The following is a 21,276-nucleotide window of genomic DNA, read 5'->3' on the forward strand; positions in this document are numbered from 1 at the left end:
CTTTGATCGCTGCCAGAACCACTTCGATATGGAGTGTACTGCTGGCGTCACATGACCTCGGGGTCACAGTTCGAACGACTTCTACATAGATTCAGAAGAATTTGCATTTAAAACATGACTTGTTGTTTGAATGTAATTTTATACATTAGAGTGTGTCTTTACTGACCATTTCTTGCTTTGAACTTATATGATTTAGAGAAACCTTTATTTATCCCTTATAACTTTGAGCTTTATTTTTGATGGAGATTAAAGAATGTTTTTGGTGCTTTCATACCATATCACATAGACTTTTGAGATGTAATGATGAACAAATGGTGTGATATGTCTACAAATGTCCTAAAGCTAAGACAGGATATACCCCGTGATATGTCCACATGTTCAGACACTGGGAAGGGACATATATCACCGCGATATCTCTGTATGTTCTGGGGAGGAGAGGAGAGCTGGGGTAGGAGTAGCGATCTAAAGGCTTTACGTTGCCATATTTTCACCTCTGATCTTAAAAATGGGAAAACCAGAGAAGAATTATCAATTCAGCTCAAATGACATTAACATTAGGACCATAATCTAAATATACATTTCTTCTTATTACACAGCATAACAGATTTATTGATTTAAGTCATTACTGTATGTGCAAATTAGTACCGATTATGTATTTTCTTTTTGAATTTTTATAAATTCAAATTACAGGGAGGGCTGAAAATTTATATTTTCTTTCAGTCGGTGTGATATATTCTAAAGTTATTCTATGATTCCTGATTCTATTCATACATTTGATTTAGACATTTTCCTTTATGTGATGTTCCTTCATTGTCGTCCGTAGACGACACATCATTACCTTGTGATATTATGTATCGTAATACATAACAGTATTCTTGTGTAGACTTCAAAGATCCTTGGAATTTTCTCACTGAAAATTGGTTCACATGTATGTGTGTAAAAATGATAGTAACAATTGTAACATAGACTCGCGGTAAATCTCTTGTATCAATCATTATTCTAAATGCTGATCAATTCTTATGACAGTAATGATGATATCTAGGTTTATAATCTATGATCAATTGTATAGCAAATCAAAATGTAGTTTATGATATAAGCAATTGAATTATGTAAATGATTTATTACATACAATCTATTGAATATAATTAAAATGCGCTTAAGTTTTGGAACACACTTGGGTACGTAGACACGCTTGAGATAAATGGATGCGCTCATTGTTAATGTTTTAGTAAAGAATGATCTTAACACACTCCAGTTACTGGATTCAACTAACTATCAGACAGCCTTTGGTCATGAACGTCAGCAAATCATGGACTTACGTTAGTGAGACGGGAGTTAATGGCCGTTCTAAAGCTAATGGCTTCAAGTAATGGTATATAAAGGTTAATGGGCTGTGCCCTCTGATTATTGCGTGAGATTCGCGGTTTTGGTTAGCTAATTGGATGAAGATTGTCAGCGGTGAGGCCATTAATTTGTCTGCAAGTGTTTTACGACATGGAAATTATTTACACACACACACACACACACACACACACACTCCTCTCTCTCTCTCTCTCTCTCTCTCTCTCTCTCTCTCTCTCTCTCTCTCTCTCTCTCTCTCTATATATATATATATATATATATATATATATATATATATATATATATATATATATATTTATATATATGTATATATATATATTTCTTTTTCTTCGTTAAATTTTCTTGATTTTCTCTCATTCTCCTTCATCCTCCTCATGCAGTTGTCTTCCTCTTCCCCACTCCCCCTCACGACTCCCCCACCATCGCTTCTCCTCTCCACCTCTCCATCTGATGGGGTGTTGAGGGAGAGGAAATGCCTTTTCTCTCACATACATAAAATACGAATACATTTCGCAATTTTTTCTCCTATCTACATCGCTTAACATTTTGCTTCATTATCTTCTATTACCTTCACCGATATTTTCTATCACTTTCATCGATGTTTTATATCAACTTTGCATCATGTATTTAACTACATATGATCTACTTCCAGTTTTCGTAAATACCAAGTTGGGATTTTTTTTCTACACAGATATTGAGGTTTGAATATCATCTGTTGCGAGTGTGTTAGAATGTGCTCTCTCTCTCTCTCTCTCTCTCTCTCTCTCTCTCTCTCTCTCTCTCTCTCTCTCTCTCTCTCTCTCTCTCTCTCTCTCTCTCTCTCTCTCTCTCTCCCCTCTCTCTCTCTCTCTCTCTCTCTCTCTCTCTCTCTCTCTCTCTCTGACTGTTTGCCAGCATCTATACAAATACGTATCTATTCATTTGTATATCTTCTTATAGATAATAGCCGACTCGGTGCGCGCAAAGCTCGTCTCAATTATGGTCAACTGGGATTAAAGATAAGATGGCAGATATGCAAAGATAAGGAACGCAAGGAAAATAGATATGAGCTTATTCAGCTGTATATAGACCCGACGCTCAAAGATGGAAGGGCTCTAGGAAGAGGAAAAGACAAAAGGCAGAAGATAATTTCACATGTTCGCTGTACAATGCTAGGAGGAGGTATCATAACGGTCAATCCTCGTATGGTTCGTCTTCAAGAAGAAACTATGGGAAGCAGAGGCTGTCGACGACCACGCCGGCATACCGCATCAGAGAACGAAAGGTCGGTGATTTTTTTCTTTGTAATTTGAATATCTTACCAGCATTAATGAGAGGAGAGTCACGTGACCTTAATAGCCTCGGATGCTGGTAATTACTGTTCTGTGAGTGATGAGGTCTCGCGTCTGGCAGCCACGTGGATGGGGGGCGTGTGTCCTGCAGTTGTTGTACCGGTCACTCGTCGCAGCCATTACGTGACGTCATGCTATTAGTGAGAGAGTCGTACGCTCTCTGGTTACATTACGACTCCAGTGGTTACGTCATTACTTCAGGACTTACGTTGCGACGTGGGTAAATATTATCAGTTGGTTGTTACTTGAGTTTTAGGCCTATTCATTGCCAGGGTCGTTAAGGCTGTCAACGACATATCGTAACTACCAGTCGAAGTGATGGTAACGACTTCAGATGTTTGATATAATTCTCTTCCTATACATACGACCTATCAACTAACGCGAGGAATTACTGAGACATCAACTTTCATTAACTTCTCAACAATTACGATCCTCAGTTCACCTTCAAAGTTACAGTTTGAGAGTTAATGTGGCCGTCTTACCCGAGTCCACAATTTGGCTGCACTTGATATAAACCAGCATAACGTTGGCGGTCAGGGTCAGGGAGAGTCCAGTTACACCTATATATATATATATATATATATATATATATATATATATATATATATATATATATATATATATATACCCTCGTAATTCCTTCTATCTGTCCATGGCTCATCCTAATCCTTGATAGACCAGCCTCGACCAACTCTGGCCACCGTTACACTCCGGCGTGGCACCTGACACCACGTCAAAGCCAGGCCTCCGGACGCTTTGTCTCCAGTGTTGAAGACACGACGAGGCGCCTTCCGCTGATGGATGACCTCCTCTCCCTCCCTCCATACCTCCTCCTCCTCCTCTCTCCTGATAAAGGAAGGAGGAAGAAGAAGAAGAAGAAGAAGAAGAAGAAGAAGAAGAAGAAGAAGAAGAAGAGGTTAAAGAGGAAGATGAGGAGTTAGGGGAGGGAGAGGAACAGATTGAGAAAAGGAAAGAAATGATGGACTAAATAGAACATAAGAAGTAAGCTGAACATAATAGGTACACAAATCAGAGACAGATGACGAAGGTCGTGACAGAAGAGAAGAAAAAGGAAAGAAGATAGAGACTGCGTGAATGAAGAGAGCAGGAAAAAGGTTGAAGGAAATATATCTAACATCGTTATGTCTATCATCATCACCTTTTCCTAAGTACTATCATCACTATAGCCACTCCTCCTATCTTCACTATCTCACTGAGAGACACCATCACTATCTTTATTGGCGCTATCAGCCTCATTAGCATCCCTACTGCCATTATCACTATCCCATCAACAATGTCATCTCTATCATCAGTAAAACCGCTACTAACATTATTACCATAGCCATCACTGCTATCGTCACTATCATAGTCCTCATCACAGACAACATCACTACTCATTACTCATTAGTACTCACAACAGATGATGCTCATCATGAGTGGTCTCATTTCCTCCACTACATAGCAGAGGCATTCATGACTTCCCCTGGGTAAACTTTACGTAAGCTAGTTGCCTACTGTTTCTCCAGATCAACCATGTTCCCACAGGTTACCCGGTCCCTCCCAATGTTACCAGGTCTCCGCAGGTTACCAGATCCCTGCAGGTTACCAAGTCCCCCAAGATTACCAGTTCCCAATCAGTAAACTAGGTCCCCTGAGGGTGCCAGGTCCCCGAATCTACCAGCCTCCCCTCCTCCCCATGTGAGAGACTGCACCTCTAAACGAAGGTCTAATGGGAGAATTTTGGCAAGGGTCTCGGGCCGCCTGTGCTTCATTATATTTACCTCTCATTAGTCAAGCGAAGTGGCGATGATAGCTGAGCAGACGGAGGTGAAGCCTGCAGGTTACTAGTGGGCGTAGGTGAGGTGTACAAGAGAGGTGCACCTTTATGATTATCTTTATCCTATTCTCTCTCTCTCTCTCTCTCTCTGTCTCTCTCTCTCTCTCTCTCTCTCTCTCTCTCTCTCTCTCTCTCTCTCTCTCTCTCTCTCTCTCTCTCTCTCTCTCTCTCTCTCTCTCTCACCGTCCCCTCGTATTCACTGACAGATTCTTCTCTTCCTTCATGTGTCTGCTCAGCAGGACTAGGTCCTTCCATCCGTTCCATCATTCCTACCAGGCCTTCACACAGAACCTTCTCTTACTCCTGTCCCTCTTCTTAATCGTCTTCCTCACCTTTATTCCCCACTCTCTCCCTCAGGTCCTCAACGACAGCGCTGAGCGAGGACGACGGAGGGTAAGGGGAGCGACACACACACACACACACACACACACACACACACACACACACACACACACACACACACACGCGTGCGCGCGCGCGCAAAACCAGTGTAGTTTAGGTGTGGCACCTCTGAGTCGTCTTGGGTGTGAGTGATGACAAGACTAATTGCAGTAAGGACCAGCTCGCCCCAGATCAGAAACACCTGGCCTCATTAGCTGGTCGTCGTGGCCCTCTAACAATACTTAACTGGCTGTTTGATACCCCACATTGGCCCTGAAGTAATTAGGAGCAGTAGAGCTAGTTTATGGTGTAGATCTGTCAGATCCCCAAACAAGTTACACCTATTTTTTCGTAGTATTGCCTCCGCGTCACCTTTTAAGCACGGTACAAGATGCCAAATGTTTTTATTTTCGCCCAGTAGAACCTCCGCTTCAGCGTTTAAGAACAAAGAATTTCTTTAGTCAACCATGTGAACCAACAGCTTGATGGTTTAAGTATGGTATTATGTGATATATCAAGAAGCCTGATCATTCATTGCTAAGGAATTATTAGTGATTAACTATCATACAAATAAATTCTCTCTCTCTCTCTCTCTCTCTCTCTCTCTCTCTCTCTCTCTCTCTCTCTCTCTCTCTCTCTCTCTCTCTCTCTCTATCTCTCTCTCTCTCTCTGTTTCTTTATCTTACTAGCTACTATTCACTTCTCTGTTCACATTAAGACGAAAATTAACAAACATACATTCAACAAGGGATACTACACAGTAAACACTAAGTCATAGTTAGTTGACCTAATGCCAGAGGGTCCGTGACCTCACTCCTCCGGCTGACCTCTAATGGTCCGTGACCTGTGAGGGCGGGGAACAGTGACCGAAGCGGGGAGAAGGGGAGGGGCGACGGGCGAAAGGGCAAGGTGGGGAGGATAGTTGGAGTGGAGAGATAAGGGCGAAGGAATAGGTGGTTGGCAGTTGTGAGAAATTGCTTCGTAATGAGAAGAAGGGTAGTGTAACTGGTGCCCGGCTTTGCTGTCGGCCCTCAAGAATCGGTTTTCTTTGCTACATGTAATTGTGGCCCAACTGCTGTACATACGTGATCAATAGCATTTCAAAAGCGCACTGCGCAGATCGCATGAATCTCGCTTTGGGATATAACTTTACATTTCACGGTACACCATGTGTTGTATGGTACACATTGTGTTGTATGGTACACCATGTGTTGTATGATACACCATGTGTTGTATAGTATATCATGTGTTGTATAGCACATCTTGTGTTGTTCGTTACACCATGTATTGTATGGTACACCATGTGTTGTATGGTACACCATGTGTTGTATGGTACACCATGTGTTGTATGGTACACCATGTGTTGTATAGTACACATTGTGTTGTGTGGAATTTTGTGTTGTTTGGTACATCTATGTTGCGAGACTACACGTTTTGATGGATAGATAAACAAAAGCGATGGGTAGTTGCATAATCCGTTCCCTTTAAACGTCTCTCCCCCTTGAGCCCACTTCCCGAATGAACACTTCCTCGTTCGCTACTTCCTCATGGACCACTTCTTCACTGACCACTTCCCTAGAGACCACTTACCCTAGCCACTTCCCCCGTGTTCACTTCCGGCACATTACGGCCATACCACAGGCGCATCTGAAGAGGTTTGGTCTCGGATATCCGAACCCTGGTCATCATTCATCGCCCACCGCTGCAGCTACAACAGCAGCAGGAGTTCAGGTCACTAAGTCATCGTGACCTGCGGCATCGTGGCAGGTCAAGAGGTCAAGTGCCTTCGAATGACCTCCACGCGCCCGACAGGAAGAGAATTTAGGTTACGAAAAGTCACTGTAACAGAGAGGCTGTTTTTCAAGTGGTTTGGGAAACAAAATATCTTCATGAACTTTTCTGTAGGAGTTTTGAGTTTGGTTTTGTGTTCCTGGGATTTTGTTTGCTAGGATCATGCCCACACACACACAGGGGTCTTGTCTATAGGGATTTTAACGACCTGCAGTTTATTCAGCCGGGAACTATTGGTTGTTTGGTTATGTGATCTTCAAGCCCATCGACTGCCAGGTCATTAAGGTCGTCAACTTCATAACCATCGTTTAAAAGACAAATAATCAGGTGTTTATGATCATCCTGACATCAGACACACTCACAGCTGCATGGATGGCCTCTCAAATGGAATTTTGGACGAGCCTAGATGGACGATAAGTATGGTTATGTAGATAAGGAAGAAAGCACTGACTTACATAGGATGCAAATAGTAAAACAGTTTTGAAAAAAATCTATAACGAAAAGAGAGTGTTTGATATAAAAAGTGAGATCATGTATGGCATTAGAATGATTAAGAACACCAGTAAAAGATCTTCATTTTCTTTTTTTAGTTGGTTCTTATATCTCGACGTTGATGTCCTTACTGATCTTGGCTGTTGATGAGCCTAAACCCAAAACAACCAACCAATTACAACCTCTAACCATATTAGGAAGCTAACAACCCATCTGGTTGTCATAAGCAGAGTGTGAGACCGTCATCAACTCTCAAGGGACAGAATGAATATACTCTCTCAACGACCAGAGATTAATCTTCATCATTCAAGAAGAGACAGAAAAAAGTGATTAAGACAAAGACGTACCAGAGGGTCGGGCGGATGAAAGACCCTGAGACGAATTCATTAACTTCATTGGGTTGGAAAGTTGAGCAGTGGTTTAGGGTGGCTCGACTCATGGGTTCGAGCCTCCACTCGAAACACCTTCCTATTTAGTGTTATATACTGTTAATAATTCCTTAATGATATATACTTTAGATTTTGTATATTATTTTGTGGTATAACGAAGGAATTTCTAGGATTAAACCAACTGATTATGAGAAAGATTTCCTTGAAGAAGAATCATAGTAATGCGAAGCGAGGCAGGACGTCTCGACCCAGGCAGACGACACTCCAAGGGGACACCCCAGTCCCCTTGGCGCCAACTAAACGACCCTTACCACCAGTAACTGCCTCGTTACAAAACAATTATGGCTTCTCCGACAAGACTGACCACCTGACCTTTTGGCCTCACTCGTCTGACCCCAGGCCTGACCCGGGCTGGGTATGACCCAGAATTCTTGTCGGACATCCGCCTCTCAAAGGAGGAAGATGGTGCCACTGGCAGATGATATCACTTCATTACGACCTTACTGCAGTAAACACGTTATTCAACCTTCCATCACCAAATGCAACGCTTCATATCACGTCGATGTCAAATAGTTTATGTAGCATACCACATCAGGTGGTTCTTTAGGGTATAATTGCGTCTTGCAACGTTGTAAATGATGAATTCTGTACGTAGTCTATAGTAGATCTATTTATGATTTACATTTAGGAAGATTTCGAGTCGGTTAGACCAGTTAGTTGTCAGATATACATAGGGTAAATATTGAATGATAATATAGATAGTTATTTCTGTATTGTTATAAAGCTTTTTCTTGGATGGATCTCGTGCAATTCAATTCTGATATGCAAAGATATATATATATACTAGTCTGCATGATATGAAAATCCCTATTATATCTTAGTGACTGAATATATCACACTTGATCAGTGTATCAAATTCATGTTGAGTTATACATTGGTTTTTCTTTATAGTAGTATATGTATTGACTATCTTTTTATTAACATGCGTTGCTCAATTTTCATCCAAAGTTAGACCACCCATATCCACGTACATTGATAACAAATATGATAGAACTGATAATACAAATCGCTATGTATATAACAACATTTACAGACCAGGAAAGCATTTGGAGTTGACGATCATCAGTATCTTATGTTTTGTATATTCGTAATGATATTAACGTCTGTATAGATATAATTTCGTTTGGAATTTTGTGAAGGAAAGTAAACAAAAAGGACTAAGAAAGGGTTATAATGTTAGTTGTTCTTAAATTGTTCTTTGGGTTTATAACAGTTTAGATTTAGTTCATTCACATTTTAGAAGACAAAGAAAAAAGTATTCAGGTGTTTAAGATGCAAATGACAGTAATGATCCTGCTGATCATGAAATAAAATAATTGAAAATAACGACATAATCAAAACTATCTCGAAAGATTTAAACAGTCATCCCAATGATTTAAAAAGTCACCCAAAGATTTAAACTGCCTTACTGATGGCTTAAAGTCATTCATAAGGAACAAACTTCTACACCGACGGGGTTGGATCATCATCATCTTTTAGAGTAAATAATTTTCACACTAATGAGATTAAGTTGGCAAACAAAAGTGCTTAACTTGTCTCACAGAAAGGACGAAGTAATTAATGCAAAACAGCTCCTGATGTCGCGTGAAGACAGACAAACAATTATGCTAAGTGATTTACACCATAGCATGGAGAGAGCTTTGAGCATTGGAGCTAAAAATTTGAAGTTGTCGTAGCAAAGGTGTTAAATCGCCATGCTGGAGGTTGCCAAGCGTCAGTTGGTGGAAGAAGCATAAACACCTGACTTGGTAATAATGTCTCACGCGGGTTTGGTTTTTTGGATCATCTGTCGCCAGCCACGGTAATTAGAATTTATTGGCTGGATAATAAGCCCTGAATATCTACTGAGGGTAAGACACGGTGATTTCAAGGGCAACTTCATAGAAATTGGAGTGTATGTAAGTGGCACCAATGAGGTTAAAAAGTGAAATAAGTTTTCTAGTTCTAAGAAAGACTTTTACGTACTGATTTTTAATTAAGCAGAAAAACAAGTTGACACATATTCATTATTTGACTGTTTTATTCTTACACAGCTATCACTTTGCTTCATAACTGTGTTATAAGTGATGCAATATATATATATATATATATATATATATATATATATATATATATATATATATATATATATATATATATATATATATATATATATATATATATATATATATAAAAGATATTGATATATTACCAAACTTCGCCTCCTAGAAACAGAGTACAGTCTCGTCAAAGAACATATCGCTTCAAAATGCGTCCATCCTGCCCCTGCAACTGAGCGCAGCGCAGCTTTGGAGCTACAGTAACCCCTGGGAAGAGGTTCCTGGTCAACACTGAGTGTTGCAGGTGCCTCATCAGGACACAAGAGACACCAGGGGGAGGAGGCGTAACATTCCCGACTTACGTTTCTAGGAACATAGAACACTTTCATGCCTTACGATGACGTCCGGAAATGAAAGAGAACTTTACAACGTGTTTGAGGAACCTCGGCGGAAGGCTTTGTGACACAGATATGTTACACATACTTAAATATTCATCATGAGCGACAGCGGGAGACGCGACACTGTGAGGGAGACACTGAAATTCATCATGGGCCATAGCGGGAGATGTGGCACTGAACGTCAGTGCCATCGGAGTGCCACTCGACACTATACAAACAGATGTTGTTACACATGTGTTCACTGGGGAGGGAGGGGGTCTGGGAGGAGCTCACGTCCCTCCTGCGTTATAACGTACATCCTCCACGAACCCCGGCGTTACGTAACGGTGGTACTCACTTTCCCGTGGGTTCAGGTAACGATCCTAGGATGAGGCTGACTTCAGAGGTTAGGTGAATAGGAAGACTCACCACTGTGGGTGTGATAGACTGGTGTTGTGGGCGTGGGCGTGGGCGTGGGTGGGTAGGGGCGGGGGCGGCGTCGTCGCGCGAGTCGGTGTCTCAGATGTCACACCCTCCCCCACACTACGGGGGGAGAAAAACCAACATTGTGGCGTGTCTGAAGGTCGTAACCCTATTGCCGCTTGATGCATGAGAGGGAGAGGACAATGCCACCTCTTACCAGCCTGCCACGCTATGTAACGCTATGACCAGCCTGCCACGCTATGTAACGCTATGCTACTTGGGGCTAATGAGGGACCGCTCGCTGCGATGTTGTGGTTGAAAGTGATCACTAATTAGACGCCATCTGTAATGGGAGAGGCTGAGTGTAGCAGTGGCAGGAGGAGTGAGAACTCTCTCTCTCTCTCTCTCTCTCTCTCTCTCTCTCTCTCTCTCTCTCTCTCTCTCTCTCTCTCTCTCTCCTAAATCGTTTGCCTGTTTGCTTCTGGTTCCATCAGTAGTTCGACCTGCTTTATTTTTGTCTGGTTTGCTGTTTAAAATATATATATATATATATATATATATATATATATATATATATATATATATATATATATATATATATATATATATATATATATATATGATAATTGATAACTTGTGAACTGGGAAAACTGGCAACTATGAAAATGAAAAAAAGGTGATATATGACGTGTGTGTATAAAACAGATGTAGAGATAAACGAAGGGACAACTTAAAAAAGACTTAATTTATGACTTCTGTATTCGTACATATGTTGTTCATTTGATATGGTTCGTTTGCAGAGGTTAACAAACAACACTTCATACCTTACATTTAAACAAGATACTGATCCATGTCATAGATTTAGGTCATTAGTAAAATTACACTTTAAGAAAGAAAAGGAAAACTTTTTTAGGTGTACATCCCATCTGTCTAATTACTCTATAATTGCTTTTTTTTAATTTTAAGATTCCTAATTTTCTGATTCATATCAACACCAACCCATCTATTACAAGTGCTTTATTACTGAAGACACAGTTTGTTATGTGGAGATCCGGAGGTGGATCATGAAATGATGATGATGATGGTATACTACTATGTCTCTCAGGTTGTGTTGAGGATGGCACTTATGTTTATATATGGCTTGTTATACAGCTATGGGTCCCCGGGGTCGTGTCGAGGGCGGCAGCTATGTTTATTTAGGGCTTGTAACATAGCCATAGATCCTTGGGTCATGTTCTGGGTGGCAGATGTATTTATGTAAGTCTTGTCCTGTAACAGAAGTACAGATCTCTGGGATCACGTATGCGTTGGTAGCTGTGTTTATCAAAGGCATGTAATATAGCTGAGGACTCCTAGGCTAGTGTACCCGTGCCAGCTATGTTTATCAAAGGCTCGTTAGCACAGTTATGGACGCTCCCGAGTTGTGTTCAGAGAAGCAGTAATATTTATATAAGGATTGTAACACGGCCACAAATCCTTGCTTGTGTTCAGAGTGGTAGTTATGCTTATCTAAACCTTGTGATATAACTACAGATAGCTTGAATTATGATTATAGAAATTCTTAAACGTTTTATAGGCCGCTTTGTATAATAAAACTTCATAGGCCACATATGATTAAAGGAGGTTAATATCTCTTAATGACAGAGATCAAAGTGATGAAAAATACACTCTGGATTACAGGCGCAAAACATGAGATAAAACACTCGAGATGCAAATAGGAGAACAAGGAAGCGAAAGAAAGGAACACGTATAAGACAGGAAACATCATAATTAGTAAGACTGCAGTAATTGTAACGGTACACCATTTAACAAGGGCAGCACTTGGACCAATCATGGAGGGGAGGTCAGAGGTCATGTCGAGGCTATAGGTCACTTCCCTTCGTCAGTCTGACCCTGGCTGACCTCTTGGTGGCTGACACTGTCGTCTTTAGGGCTGACGGTACTTTACCTCCTAATTATTTTCCTGTAATTTCTGTTAAAAAGAAATAGTCAATATGGTTGACTTTCTCTCCTCTCACTGCTAACTTTAACTGCTCTTGTTAAGATATCAAACGTGAATGCGTTGATCAAACGTAGTAGAAAATATAACAAAGATAATAAATTTTAGTTAAGAAAGAAAAATCAACCAATAAACATCATAATTCAGATCATTTTCTGCATTCACTTTTCGACAAGGTATAAATAAAGTTACTGGTCATATTCACATACTGATAAAAACGAAAATAGATATCTAATACAAGCTACTCTCATTCCTTGGGAAAATAAACCATGAATTGGAGTGATAATATCCTATAAGTTTTATAGCCAGGAAACAGGTCAATATATTACAATAAGTGAATATTTTCTTCTCTCTCCAGTTTATCATTTCCATCACTCATCCGATGATAATACGATTCCCTGAAGCTTATTCATATCGCTAAAGTTACCCTTCCGTTCGCTCTATCAGATCACCAGGCCATAGCAGACTCACATGCCCATCAGAGGCAGCATCAGATGGCCTATAACCAGTCAGGGGTGGTACTCAGATGAGTATGAATGGTGTGGGCTCAGCGGTAATCAATGGACCATGTGTGGTCAGGGGTCTGGACCCTGGCTTTTTGTGCGATTGGCTGACGATGGGGCGAAGCTGGGGTTGTGCTGGAGGTGGTATATTTTTTTTTTACGACGAGAAAGAAGAGGAGGAGGAGGAGGAGGAGGAGGAGGAGGACAGGAGGAGGAGGAGGAGAGGAGGCGCTGCTGGGGTGCAGAGTTAGGGTGGGTGGTTAGGAGGGAGTATTCTGGGGTGAAGTACATTGTTAGTGCAGTAGGGAGTTCAGGGTTGGGAGGGTTATATAGACTTGAGTGTGTTCTTAGACGGATGTGGGTTTTATACATATATATATATATATATATATATATATATATATATATATATATATATATATATATATATATATATATATATATATATATATATGTGTGTGTGTGTGTGTGTGTGTGTATGACCTATAATCATTGGACGAATGCACATGAAAAAACTTGATCACCTTCGTGTGATCTTAACAATTCAAAGACCAAATTCTCTCTCACTGCATCCATGTTGGGGGTTGTATGTTCACGATCAGACGACGTCTTAACAGTCATATTCATTTATGTATTGGTACAGAGACATGAATCAATTTTATGGCGGAAAAACTCGACGACAGTGCCTCATTCCTGAGCGAAATTTGCTTAAAACTGACTCAACAAAAACTACAAATGTTACGTGGAAATAGATCAACATTTTTCGACAACGAATCATTGTCAGATTTCGCTTACTAATGAAAGAGAAGGAAACAAAAAATATGAGCATCCACTGGAAAAAATATAAATGTGTTCAGGTTCCATCAGTGTCGAAATAGTTTTTGGATATAACAGTAAAATTTGGGAGCAATATGTATGTGGACTATAGAAAACCACTTTGGCCTTGTTTTTGCAGTTGTAATTGTCGGCCACTTAAAAAGATAAGTGGTGGCAGCCGGTAGAATTGCATTCCAGTTTTTCCATCATACATCACCAACGGTAAAAAACAGACAAGTCTTGCATGAAAGTGACACACACACACATTTATGTATTCATCGAAATATATTTTTCTTTCGGAGTTATGATATCTCTACATGTTTTTCCCCAAAACTAGTAATACTGTTTTTTTTTTTTTCCTTTTTTGCTAAGATAACCTTCAAATATCATTTGATATAATGAATTCTTCTCGTAGCAGTGACTCTGGTATTTGAAAGATCTCAATTCCATGCAGCCAACCATCCTAACATAGAATTAGACGTTATAGCAGACATACACGAACTGACCCACTCGAATTTTAAGTATCTTTTTGGTTGATATTGTTATCAATCTTCTATCTTGATAAGGATATCCAGAAACCGCCATCACTGCCATATTTTGGAAACGGTTTACCTAAAAGGAAAAGACTTACAAATCGTATTGAAAACATATTTGTGTTCTTTAAGTGCTACTACTACTACCATTACTACTGCTACTACTACTACTACTACTACTACTAATAATAATAATAATAATAATGATGATAATGATAATAATGATCATTATATCTATGCTCTTCTATGTAAGATACTCTCATTATATGTTGGAAAGTGACCAACCCTTCAGTTTAATTCTTAAACTTAAAGACCTAAAGAACCTTACGTGCATTCTGAATTTTCCTGTACGTATTTGAGCAAACCAGTGGTTCACATTCTCATCACAGGAATAAACAGATATCTTGCAACGTTTACTGCCTCACAGAAACATCCAAAAATCTTAACCAAAGAAATGAAATAAACCCTGACGTAAAGACACGACATAATTACCTAGTAGTTGGTGTATACACATTACGGAGAAAGAGTTTGACACTCGTAGGATCACGTCTCGTATAATTTGTATATGATGAAGAAGACTTAAAAATCTGCCAGCTCCCGATTTTGAACTATGTTCTTCTTTAGATTCATCCAACCATCCATTATCCTGACACTAACCTATTATTCATTTCGTTCATTTTCTTCCTACAAAAATCATTTTTGTTCTCAGACTACAGTGGTACACTTCCGTCGGTTCTACGCCTCCCGCGTTACGACGCCTTCCGAGGCGTACATGATCATATTTGGCGATATCAGATCACGAGGAAGAAGGATATACAATGTGACGAAAACTTAGATTCCAAGGAGAGCAGAGGCAGGTTTAAATGACCGCCGCGACCCCCGCTGAAATTTAAATGCTCAAGCATCGCGTCAAGGTTGAAAGCAAATGCCTGGAGATGCGCTTGGTAGACACGATTGTGGTTTATTATAAAGCTATTTTTCTTAATATTTCAGATGCTATCAATATCGTGAGTCTGGGAAGACAAGTTCTTTAATGCAATAACAAAAAGGATTATTATCATACTTCCCTCTCCTCCCTACAACTCCGGTACTGTGGCATTATGTTCATCTGCCTTAGCCAGAGGAAACGAGTGTGTTAAACAAATATACATATTCATATGTGGAGCAAAGAATACTCAGAATATTGACAGAAAAAAAGATTTTCTCTTTAAACTAACACTACGAGGAACAAGACCACATTATACGTATATATATCTTACTTGATCGAGTTGTTTTAAACTACCAAATTGTCGTGAAGGTAACATTGTAAACACACGCGAGGCGTTGTGGGTCTGGATCGCCTAGTGGGGTCAGTGGCCGTAGTGTTTCTGAGCTGTGCGGTCAACAGTGCTCGTATAAGTATCGGAAACGTTAGATCATTCAAGCTGGAATTACTATACAGATGGGGATTCTCCACGCTCGGCAAAGGAAGCTTCTCCTCTTAGGTACGTGTTAGACTAAGTACATATCGTCAAGAATATATTGATAATGTTAGAATTACGGGTAGATTCTAGAAGTATATCATTAAGTATTGACTTCACATATTGTAGTTTTCTTTATGTAATCTTTACACGTAAGTTATGTGTTCGTATCATTACTGTGTTTGTGAGTTTAATGAACTTTGTTGTGGACGTAGAAGATGACGATTGGTGATAACACTGTGGTAAGTCTTGTATGTCGTCTTTTTGATTATTGGTTAGCATCGATATCAAGCATATCAGTGTCGTGAATCTTTTTCGTGTATATATATATATATATATATATATATATATATATATATATATATGATATACGTTCTGCTAGGAACATACTGTTAGAACGTGTATAATTTTAGAATCGCAATGAACACCTCGAGAAAGTATTTGGTTGTTTGTATTGGTGGTCATTCAGTTTATTACATTGAGCATGAGGTGTTAGAATGTGTGTATCTTGGGTTTTATAAACGCTTCATCTTTCATGTTTTAAAGGGGGTTGGAATCTAGGAATAGAAAAGCGGATGATAGACTAGGAGTTTGAAAGTCTATCCTGCAATTTTTAGAATCCACGAAGGAATCTTTCGTGACCATTGTCTACTATGGTGGCGTGCGTTAAGTGTATGTCATTTTAAGTTGACTATGTTTTCTACACATACGCGGGCCTCCGTGGTGTAATGGTCGGCGTTACTGATTGTGAGTTATCACCGTAGCGCCCACCTGCGTTTGAATTCTGGGCGCGACAGTAGGCTCATACCCAGTCCATGTTCATCCTTCCCCCAGGAGCTAGTTGTTAAATGGGTTACTGACTTAGGCTGGTGTGTGTGTGTGTGTACAGACGTAAATACATGGTACACATACACAAGATTAAGAGACGAGGTAACACCATTGTAAACTCTCTCCTCGTAACACACACACACACACACGTATCACCAAAGGCTAAGAGAATGAGTCGATAAAAAAGTTTTGAAGTAAAAACCGGACGATCCGGCCAGTCTGGTACGATAATAAGAAAGACTCGAGCAGTTCATCACTGTGTTGAGTGATCCATCAGGCTGTTGGCACACGGAGGTGCCGCTCGCAACGCCGACCAGCGTGACTGATGAATACCCTTCAAATCCTCGTAGCGCGCCAAAACCCGCCATTAAGAAGTAGCAAGACAGGACTTTGGCGGGAAATTATTAGCGTCTGGCTTCCTTTTCCCGCCAGACCCGCCAAACGGAGTTCCGAGAAAGAATTCGGAACTTTGGTTGACTGAGTCGCTAAGTCTCTAAGCGCGACGGTACGATCTTTGAGCGCGACGGTACGATCCTTGATCATGACGGTACGATCCTTGATCATGACGGTACGATCCTTGATCATGACGGTACGATCTTTGAGTATGACGGTGCAACTCCCGCGTATGATGTCTTCGTTTTTGATCTTACCCTCTAAGGGTTAGATCAAAGGCTTGGCCATTATATTGAAGGATCATTCCGTTGTGCCTAAGGGTCGTACCAACGTAATGAAGTGTCACATCGTCGTGCCCGAAGGGTCGTACCGTCGTGTTTGAGTCGTACTGTCGTACCGAAGGGTCGTACCGTCGTGCTCAAGGGGACAGTATACCAGTCTATCACCACACTTGATGATATGTAACGTGATTACTATTAATTAATCATCAGTATATACATATCGTCAGTTTTAAAAAAAGTACAAATTCTTTCTAAGGTTCTCCAAGCTTGAAGCTTATTCAGGTAGGGAAAAGCTTAAGTGCGTCACTCCTGAGTGGGTTAAGACCCTCAGAGACCAGTATATTGTCGCGAATTACCCACTGGTGAGTGAGTCCTACGCTCATAATACCCTCACTGACAGACGCCCTTTAAGTGTATCGTCTCGCTAAACCCTCGGGAAACAGGAGGGAAAAAAAATGAGAATGACAAATGTTGTTGGTCGCAATTATGGCTGCCAGCTGGTGGCGATGGTGGTGTTGGTGGTGGTGATAGATGTGGTGGTGGTGGTTTTGACTATGATGGCCTCCACCTATATCCTCCGGCATACTAGCTCGTAGGAAGATAACTATGAGGAAACACCATGGACAGAGTATACTGGCGGAAATTTTGTAGGAAAGTTGAATGGAAAAACATCCTCTGCTCTACAGTAAGCAGCAGGATTATCTAGATATTAAGTACTGATGTCTCAAATTCTCTGTAGTGAAAAGGTGGGATGCGTGGAAATTGTCCTATCGTTGTTAAAACTTATTCAGTGGTAATTGATGTCGTCAAAGAATTTACGGAGTCGCGATTTAAATGTGTTGATATTTGTCGCCATAAGAACATAATCATTAAGTACATTGAAAGCATATAACTATCCTCTGAATACTGATTCAGATCGACGACTCTTTCCTCAAAAGGTTTGTTCCTGAGAAGAAGAATGAGTTTCGTTGCTCTTATTTGTATTGGCTCTAGTTTTCTTTCGTTTTTGATCAAGTTTGGTGACCAGATCTGAACAATGTGTTATGTAGGAATTCACTACGTTATTGTAAAGAGAAGGTAACCCGTCTTTTGTTTAACAGTTTACGCTGCTGGCTATACGATATGTGGCGGAGGTGGTGTGGTGGTGGCACATGTGGCAGGGGTGAAGATGGTGCGGGAGGGAGGATGTGGCGACAGTGACGCCATCGTACATCATTATGTCAGTGATGGTGCCCGGGGGCGTCGCTCGCTCCTGCAATTAGCCAGAGGGAAGAGGGTGTTACGAGAGGGGGGGAGGGGAGAGTTGTCACAGAGGGTGTCACAGGGGGGTGTCACGGGTGGGGTGCAGGGTTAGAAGGGGTGGCGAGGTATCTAGGGGATGTGGGAGGTAATGGTCTATGAGAAGTGGTGGGAAAAAAATAGGGCGCGAAAAAAGTGCTTAGGGTGAGGGGTTTGCAAAGAGATTCCTGGTGAGGTTCAAGGGCTTAAGAAAGGTTATACAGATGGCAGAGTGGGGTTAGAAGGTGGGGTCGGTGGAGTCAAGAGGGAACCACATAAATGTTTGTAGAAAAGTGTCCTCGTCTAAGACTGTCCTGCGACGCGAGATCCAAGAAGTAAACTTGGGTACACATATCGACCATCACAACTGTAGCTGTTCCTCGCTCTGCAGTTCCACCTGACTTCCCCTGTACCCACAGATGTCCTTATCCACACCCAAGTACGTATCTGTGGATACACTCCACACCCGTTCTCTTCTACACACCTTACACTTGTTCTCTCCTCTTTTTACACACCTACCAAAGTTTGTACACACCTACCAACAGCAACTTTTCTCAACACCTCGTTTGGTCATCTTCAGAGCAGCGATACCAAGGAACACACCACCAGTAGGACACCTCGCATGAACCCGTTATACCTTTTAACCTCGGTGGAGGCCAGTAGGTCTCCTGTATCCTATGTTCTCTCTGAGCTGTATATCTTCTTTGTACTGTATGTCCTGCGATAATGCACGTAGCTGAAGGAAATATTCGAATTCTTGAGATCCTTTTGCATGAGGTTTCCCAAGGCAGTGCATCGCAGATCTATAAAGAGAATCAATAAATCGCCTCTTAGGTTAACGAATCAATTGGTTATCGTTTATCTATGATTGTATTTACCTGAGAGGAGGACATCAATTATATTCGAAGTTAAAAAAATCGTATCTAATTCTTTTACGTACATCATGACCTTTAATCTTCATACTCCAAACGTAAAATGAAAATCGCAAATGTACGTACATTCCACTATAGGATATAGCAAAAATATTACGTGTTAAGGTGTTTACAATCTCCCGTCAGGTGCGCTACATAAATTTTTATGACTTTCAACTGATAATCCTTTGTTTTTATTACAACCAATTACTTTTGTGTTTCCCTTGAAGTGTTTAAAATGGTACATAATCAGCTGACGGACGAGGCAGGTAATCATTTCAAGACAAAAGTGAAAATTTTGGTATCATTATTGTCCAGTATTCCTGTGTATGGTAGTTTAGGGTTGTTATAGGCTCGGTCTTTAGGTATATGACATTGAAAGCCTCGATCTGTCATCTTCAACATCTTAGCCTCGCTCTGGTAATCCACTCATCCTTCACGTCCTCCGCAACCCCTCCTCACATATCTTCACGCCCTCCTAACGCCCCAACCCTCCTACATGTCTTCCTAAACCCCCTACGCACATCCTTCATACCCTCGCAACACATCCTTCCCATTTGTGTTTGTACCATCCATCTTTTCCCTTTCGTGACACACACTTTTCCCACGACCCTGTCCCTCCCCTTCCTCTATTTCCCATCCAACTTTGCAACCCCACCCCACTTCTCCCTACATCTCCCTTTTGCCATCAAATCCCTCTATCACCACTTCTCTACCTCCCCTTTACCACCTACTCCCTCCAACACCACTTCCATACCTCCCCTTTGCCACTCTGACCTCCGTCTTCCCTTCGGACCATCATATCTCTCCCGTCTACAGAGGCATGTAAGGAGGTCTCTAAGAGATCTCGGATGGATGTCGTTAAGAAATAATTTGTTCCTGGGCCATACGCCCCTCGCCCTGCCTGCCAATTGGTACCATACCTGCCAACCTAAAGGAATTTCTCGCCACCATCGACCCACACACGAATTAGCGAGCGAGCGAGAACCGTGAGACGTAAATTAACATTTATGGTTGACTGTAGCTGCTTACGGAGAGTTTAGGAGGGCTGTTTTTTGGTGTGTGTGTGTGTGTGTGTGTGTGTGTGTGTTGCAGCTGTACGTGTGTTTTCTAACAGTGACAGACATGGCATGAGCAAAACATGCCCCTCTCTTGGCCAGAGCAGGTGAACAGAATATAAGAATATATGTATAGGGCATATAGGACTGTCAGAGAGAGTGGTTGGTAAGAGGTGATGCCTCGACAATTGAGACTGAAGGTTTTCGATTCCACTCTGGTTAATACAGAGGTGAAGGAAGAACCCCCGCGCACATGAGACGAGCAAGGGCCTTCGTGATGCGAAAAAGTTGCTCGTAAGGAAATTAAGCACAGCGTCTCTACAACAACCCCAGGTGTTGTGAAACATAGTTTACCTGAGGTTGCCATGGTAGAGGGAAGGGTATGGTTATGGATTACATCATTGCAGGGATATTTCATTTTGAGCTTGAACAAGGGGAAGTAAGTGGCATCATAAAGAGATGTAAGTAGAAACTACCTTTTGGCACCATTGATTAATGACTGATTGTTTCCTCATTCTGAGATGTGGTAAAGATGTTTAGATACATATAGGACTGTAAGGGAGCCATATATGCAATAGGGTCACGATGATGCTCGTGATCTTTATATATCATAGAGATGCATTTGTTATGTGTTACTTAACGTCTTTCTTACACGCACATGATAAATGTATTTAAACTTCACTGTACACCAAGACGCTAGACTATATTTTAGTCGTTTTCCTGGTCCTTGGGTG

At 41.1% G+C, this 21,276-nt stretch overlaps 1 long non-coding RNA gene across 1 annotated transcript in view; it reads left to right on the top strand.

The window, feature by feature from the left end:
* The first annotated feature begins 15,683 nt into the window (after positions 1-15,683).
* LOC139747236 (uncharacterized) overlaps positions 15,684-21,276 on the top strand; it is a 117,480-nt gene continuing 111,887 nt past the window's right edge. Inside the window, exon 1 of the long non-coding RNA XR_011712358.1 lies at positions 15,684-15,817. This is a non-coding gene — a long non-coding RNA (uncharacterized lncRNA). The remainder of the gene's footprint in view (positions 15,818-21,276) is intronic.

Source organism: Panulirus ornatus, chromosome 68 (assembly GCF_036320965.1).
Source record: "Panulirus ornatus isolate Po-2019 chromosome 68, ASM3632096v1, whole genome shotgun sequence".
Taxonomy (NCBI): domain Eukaryota; kingdom Metazoa; phylum Arthropoda; class Malacostraca; order Decapoda; family Palinuridae; genus Panulirus; species Panulirus ornatus.